The sequence below is a fragment of the Brachycentrus maculatus genome, unplaced genomic scaffold (genome assembly GCF_059751285.1).
Source record: "Brachycentrus maculatus isolate JH-2025_06_01 unplaced genomic scaffold, ASM5975128v1 h1tg000169l, whole genome shotgun sequence".
NCBI lineage: Eukaryota > Metazoa > Arthropoda > Insecta > Trichoptera > Brachycentridae > Brachycentrus > Brachycentrus maculatus.
Window position 1 is genome coordinate 940,001 of NW_028280922.1, and position 6,473 is coordinate 946,473.

At 34.4% G+C, this 6,473-nt stretch overlaps 1 protein-coding gene across 2 annotated transcripts in view; it reads right to left on the reverse strand.

The window, feature by feature from the left end:
• btsz (bitesize) overlaps positions 1-4,458 on the reverse strand; it is a 129,072-nt gene extending 124,614 nt beyond the window's left edge. For both annotated transcript variants that reach the window (XM_088261925.1, XM_088261921.1), the window contains exon 1: positions 4,124-4,458. The gene's annotated coding sequence lies outside the window, so the exon portion shown is untranslated. The remainder of the gene's footprint in view (positions 1-4,123) is intronic.
• Between the last annotated feature and the right edge of the window lie 2,015 nt (positions 4,459-6,473).

Genomic DNA, 6,473 nt, shown 5'->3' on the forward strand with positions numbered 1-6,473 from the left:
ATGTACTATACTATAATCCGCTTCATAAATCATAATTATGCTTGCTATATTTGAGAAATTTGGTTGAAAATCGTGAGTAGAATGATAAAGAATGAAAGATATGGAATGTGTATAGTGATCACCTAAACCAGCCAACAAAAAAATCATAACTTAAATGTTCAATCAAAAATTATAATTGTAACTGCATTTTTTAAAATTATTTTACAATGTATTTTTTTTGGTTGACATATCAACAAAGATGAATAAGAATATGGAAGACTGAGTATTTACAGGGTTTATGATCTGTCATAGACTGGTTAAGTGATCACTTTAAACACGTGCAACATTCACCATTCTACCCATGATTAACAACCACATTGCTCTTTTTTTAAACTCCTAGATACTTATATGATCAATCTCAAGGCACAGTACATATGAGTCCACAACGGCCATCTATGTTGGATTGAGAAACCTTTTATTTAGCAAAGACTTTTATTTGGATGTATGCAAGATCCGAACCCCGGATTATTTTAACATACTGGGAAACGCCAGAAAATATAATTTCCATTTTTTTATGCATCTTATAATTTGACTGGATTTTTTATTCACAACATTTTAAGTGTCCAAATAATTTCATTAATTGATTCGGCAGTCACTTTGTGGTAAAATCTATTCATTTTTAATTAATGTTTTACTTAGTAAATACCACAAAATAGTGGTATTTACTTAGTAAAAATGTCTCCAAATACTTTGAATTACTACAGTATTAGGACACACTCAAAATGCTGTTAGATAAAATTACATATTAATATTTCAAATGTTGTCAAAATGATATTTTGCTACACTGTTTATCGTTTGTACAATTGGAATATGCAATTTCACATTTTGGAGTTGTCTGCTTTGAAGTTTCAACCGACGCGATGATTTTCTCGCAGCATTGATCTAAGCGTATAAACGTATTAAATATCATGATGCCGATAAAAAATCAATGTCTTAATCATTAATTTTATGTTAGCTATTGGAAACACGAATAAAAAACAGCCTTGCTTCATGCAACCGCACCACACGTACGGTCAAGGACGAAAGTGGCTACCCTGTTTGAACCTTTTATGCTCGACTCTTTATTCGATTGATTTAAAAACATAAGTTTATTTGCAGAAAAAGCATTCGAGCATTTTATTATACCAGAGCGATTTATTTTTTGACATCTCATCAGAGATGAAGAATATGGAAGTCTGGGCATTTACGGGGCTGACGACCGTCATAGGCTGGTTTAAGTGATCACTTTACACACGTGTAACATTCACCAATTCTACCCATTATTAACAACCACACTACTCAAATTCTTGGAAGTTCTATAAGTATATATGAACCAATTTAGAAACCTTGTTCTTGAATCACTAGAACTTCACTAGAGACATCTATTGGTGAGATGTAAAGATGCTTTTTATTAAGCAGAAACTCTTATATTAGTATGTGAGGTCCGAATCCCGGATTATAATCAAGTGAAGTTCTAGTGATTCAAGAACAAGGTTTCTGAATTAGTTCATATATATAGAACTTCCAAGAATTTGAGTAGTGTGGTTGTCAATAATGGGTAGAATTAATGAATGTTACACGTGTGTAAAGTGATCACTTAAACCAGCCTATGACGGTCGTCAGCCCCGTAAATGCCCAGGCTTCCATATTCTTCATCTCTGATGAGATGTCAAAAAATAATATGAAAATAACTCCTGTATTTGGAGATAATCCAGATTTTGTGAACAAGTATTTGGACACACTCAAAATGTTGTATTTAAATATTAATAAAGATCATTTATAGTTTGCGGTTTCGTTTCAACGTCACCAAATGTAAATCTATAAGTTGTCCGCCTCCGTATTATAAAGAAACGAAAAAAGAAAAAAATGGAATTTGACGAATAAGTATAAAAACATTTTTTTCCCATTAGAACTAACTAAAATTCATAAGAGCCCAACATCAAAAGATGTTATTATGAATTTAAAAGTAGTAAAAAAAAAGTAGATGATATTAGAAGTACAAAAGGGGCTTTAGGAGAGTCAAAATCGATAGATCAGGGCTGTAATAGCGGTGAAAACATAACATGTTACTACATAGTGAAGATAACTCGATTGATTTGGCGTTTAATTTGTAGAACTCCATTTTAATTTATGTATTAATTTTAAATTAAACACAGATTTTTTGAGTCTACTAACGTAGTAGACTCAAAAAATCTGTGTTTGATTTAAAATTAATACATAAGATAACTCTACTTAAATTCTATTCGAACTCAAGGTATAGAAGTCAAGCTAAGTTATAATATAATAAATAAAACCCTTACCGCACCCCAATGGTGCATAGGGCACTGCTTCATATAAACGCAGTGTTATCTCGATCGATTACACATGAAGGAAAGGTGATCAGCCCTCCACTTCAGGTACCAGTCCAGTGTAATATTGAATAAATATTAGAGTGAAAAAATCACTTCTATTTATTAAACCCCCCTGGGAATCGAACCCGGGGCCTCCAGAACGGTAGGCGAGCATGCTGACCATTACACTACGGAGGCGGACAAAAGTTAAAATATAGCAATTGTAAAGTTAAAATCGAAATAAACTTTTTTCTTTTCGGCATTATTAACTTCCTGACAATTAAGAACTACAACCGGTTTCGAAATGCCAAAGTAGTTAGTAATAAAAGTCCAGAAGTAAATTCAAAATTATCTAGGCTCCGTAATTGACTCGTTAATTTTTTAATGCAATTCCAGCTCAGCTGGGATTACCATTTCTTAAGACTTGGGCATTTTAAGACTGGTCGTCAATCAATATTCTCAGGCAGCTAATGCTACTGAAAAGAAAATTAATCAATTATTGTTTTTTACAGAATAGAAGTTCAGTTAAAGTTATCTTCACTACGAAGTCAAAGCGTTAATTTCCGTATTGAATTTCAGCCCTTACAACTAGTATCAAAACTGGCCAAGTTTTCGAGAGTGACCAATGATGAGATTTCAAAACTTTCATGAGGTAAAAAACCACATTGTCATTTAATGCATTTACGCTTTGTTAGTCTTACTTTACTTAAAATAGCATTAACCCTAGATAACTAAACATTCGTCCACGCGACGACGCCTTCTCCGAAAAAGTCGAGTGCACTTACTTCCCTGCACCCCGCACCCGCCAGGCTTTGTTTACGGAATAGTGATTTATTGTTAAATATCTCTTACATTAATTCCTAATAAACCAAACTTTAGTGTCATGTAACCAGTTACTATTTTAAATACTTAAATACTTTTGATAATTTTCACGTTTTTAAATGCGTAGTCCACCTGACGAATGTTTAGTTACTATGTATTTACAAATATAATTTAGTTTTCTAGGGTTAAGTACCTTTATTTTGGAAGCTATGAAGAGTCGTTCCTCAATGGACTAAAATAATAAAATGAAAAGGATATTTTCTGGCGTTTCTCATTGTATGTGATTATGATCCAGGATTCTGACCCCACATACAAATGAAAAAGTTTCTTCTCAATAAAAAAGCATCTTTCATCTGACCAACAGATGTCTCTAGTGAAATTCTAGCGATTGGAGCACAATGTTTCGAAATTGGATGATATTCATATATATAGAACTTCCAAGAATTTCAGTGGTGTGGTTTTCAATCATGGTTAGAATTGGTGAATGTTACACATGTGTAAAATGATCATTTAAACCAGCCTATGACGGTCGTAAGATGTGTAAATGTCCAGACTTCCATATTCTTCTTCATCTACGTTTAGATGTCAAAAAATAAGATTAAATTTCATTCATTGTTTCAAAAACACAGTGCTCGACGATGGAAGTAATAAATATATATACCATATTTATATATTTCTTTTTTAAAACGTGAATTTGTGCAGATATTATTCCGATAAATATGTAAGTTCCACTGCAACGATATTTATTTATTTCCTTTAAATAAGTGCCAGGGTAACATTTATCTCAAAGGTAACAAAAACAACGAGTTAAGGTTGGTCGGTGTAAACAAAATTCTTACGAATCCAAAATGAGTCAGTTCCGAGAATTCTAATTTCTCGACGTGTTAACTAAAAACCGTGGTAGTTTTGCCTTAGGGTTAACGATCATAGGGAAAAATATACGTGTAACATACCTTTATGTATCGTTCGCCTTTTGCAAAGCCTGGCCAGTCGAGAACCTGTATCCTGCCGGTAAACAAGAAATCAACTAAACAACACGACACAAGACCGCGTTAGCAACAGGAGGGAGCAAAAAACTATTTGACATTCGCGGCCGGATAGGTAAAACTATCGTAAAACTTTATCAAACTCGATAATACTCAAAGATAAGCATCCAAATCTATCTGCTTTATTATTTGGATGTGTATTTCTTTCAGTTTGTACGAGTTTTTTTTGTTTTTTTTTTAGTGCACTCTTTCCTCGCAAGTCTCGCGAGCCACCCGCGCTCTACCGGCGAACACCTGTAACTGATCAACTATTGCGACCTGTGATAGACTGAACTACTCGTGATTTGTCATGAGGTAAATAACGGCTCCGAGCTAAAAAGACCAACAAATTCAAACAAAAATATATCAGTACCATATATTTGATTCGTATTTTTACAGTCACCCGCTTTACTGATGTTAGTAGTTATCTAAATGTAGACAGGTGCGAACGCTTGATCTTCGATGGGTTGATCTTTACTACTCAAGGCAATGCGTACTATTTCAATACCCTCATCAAAATGTTTAAATCGTCATTACTAATTTTTTTAAATAAACCGTATATTTGTATCGATTTGCTGTTGAGGTGTATTGAAAATGTTCTTTACGTTTTTGGCGTGCAGATTCGACCCGAGTTGTTGGTTATATTCTCGTTTAGCGGGATAGCCGGTTTTACATGTTGCGCTGAGAACTCGTACGTTTGGTATATATTATTTTGTGTTTTTTTGTGCATTCGTACGCTACTTAGAATTGCATTTAATTATTTCCTAGTGTGATGCAGGTTGTGTACCCCTTGTAAGTGCAATCTGATATCGTATATCACGATGCAACGCACACTTTATAATTTATAGCGAAGCAAGTAAATAGTACGTAGACTGGTAATATTATTTCTGATCGGAAACCATTTGTAGGGGAATATTCTCAGGGTTGAACTTCGCTATTCGTTTCTAGAAATCGTACGAATACCAAATCATGTTTAACACGTATACATGATGCAAATTCGAATAATTTGTTTCAGACCCCCATAACAATTTCATCAATTTTGAACCTGTATAATCAAAGTGAATAGTGTACCAATCCGAGTGCAATGGTCACAGCGCTTGGGCACCATACATGAGGTCGCAGGTTCGTTTCTCGGGGGTCATTATGAACGTACGTAATATTTCATCGTATATTTTTATTGAAAGTCTTCAGGGGGCTTTAGAATCTACTTACCGCTACGTATATTCACTTATCACGAAACTTGGCACGATCAGGTATGCCAAATACTTAAAAGCGGTCAGGTTACGAGTCGAAATAATCGGCGGGTATATATGAGGAGATGCATCAACGTGGAAGAGGCGAAGAATGTTTTCAAAGACAAAGTGGTATGGCGTTCTATTCCCTCTGCCTACCCTTGCGGGGAAGCGGCATGATGGTTAGTTAGTTAGTTAGTTATATTCACTCATCACATTTCTTAAAATAAAAGTTGTGTCGGGTTGTGGTCCCGTGGTTAGTGTCGCGGACTCTTGAGTTAGAGTTTCTCGATTCGAACCCACTCTACCACAATTTGATACCTATTTCTAATAACGAGCCGCTTAGGCTCACAGAAATAGTATGGAATTGAAGCATTTTTGTATATTGTAAAAACACAAATATCTATTTTTATTTGAAAGTTGTTTAGAATAAGGTATTTTTATGCTAGCTATGGAAACAAGGCGATGAAACAAATATAGAGGACATGGGAATCTGCCGCTATCGTAAGTTGTTGCATATCGCGCACTCCTTTCAAGATCAAAAAACTTGATATTTCAGGAGAACGTTTTTAAAGTTTAAAAATATAATACAATGTATTAAAAATAAACATCAAGCCGCTTATTGAACTTTTTACTGTGCAGCAGATATTTTTGGTAAACCTGAAGGTTTTTTTCTCCATTTGAAAAATATTTAGTATATTTAAAAAAAATTAACTAAACAATACATTTTCTTCAAAATGCAAAAACAACACTTTCTGCCCTGTAGCGGGTAAATATTAAGTTAAAAATATGCCTCTTTTGCTGGGATATAGTACATTTTCTGAAAATTGACGATTTTTGATTTATGACGTTCTTGAAAGGAGTGAGCGATATATGCAGATGTGTCTTGGACGGGTCGAACGACGAATGAAGAAATAATGGGGAATGTGGAGGGCAGAAGATGTACGGATAGGAAAAAGGAATTCCTTGCTCAGCAAAGGTATGTAAAAGTGAGGGGGTATATCGGGATTCGACGAGCTGATGACTCTCTGCCTTGACGAGGGATC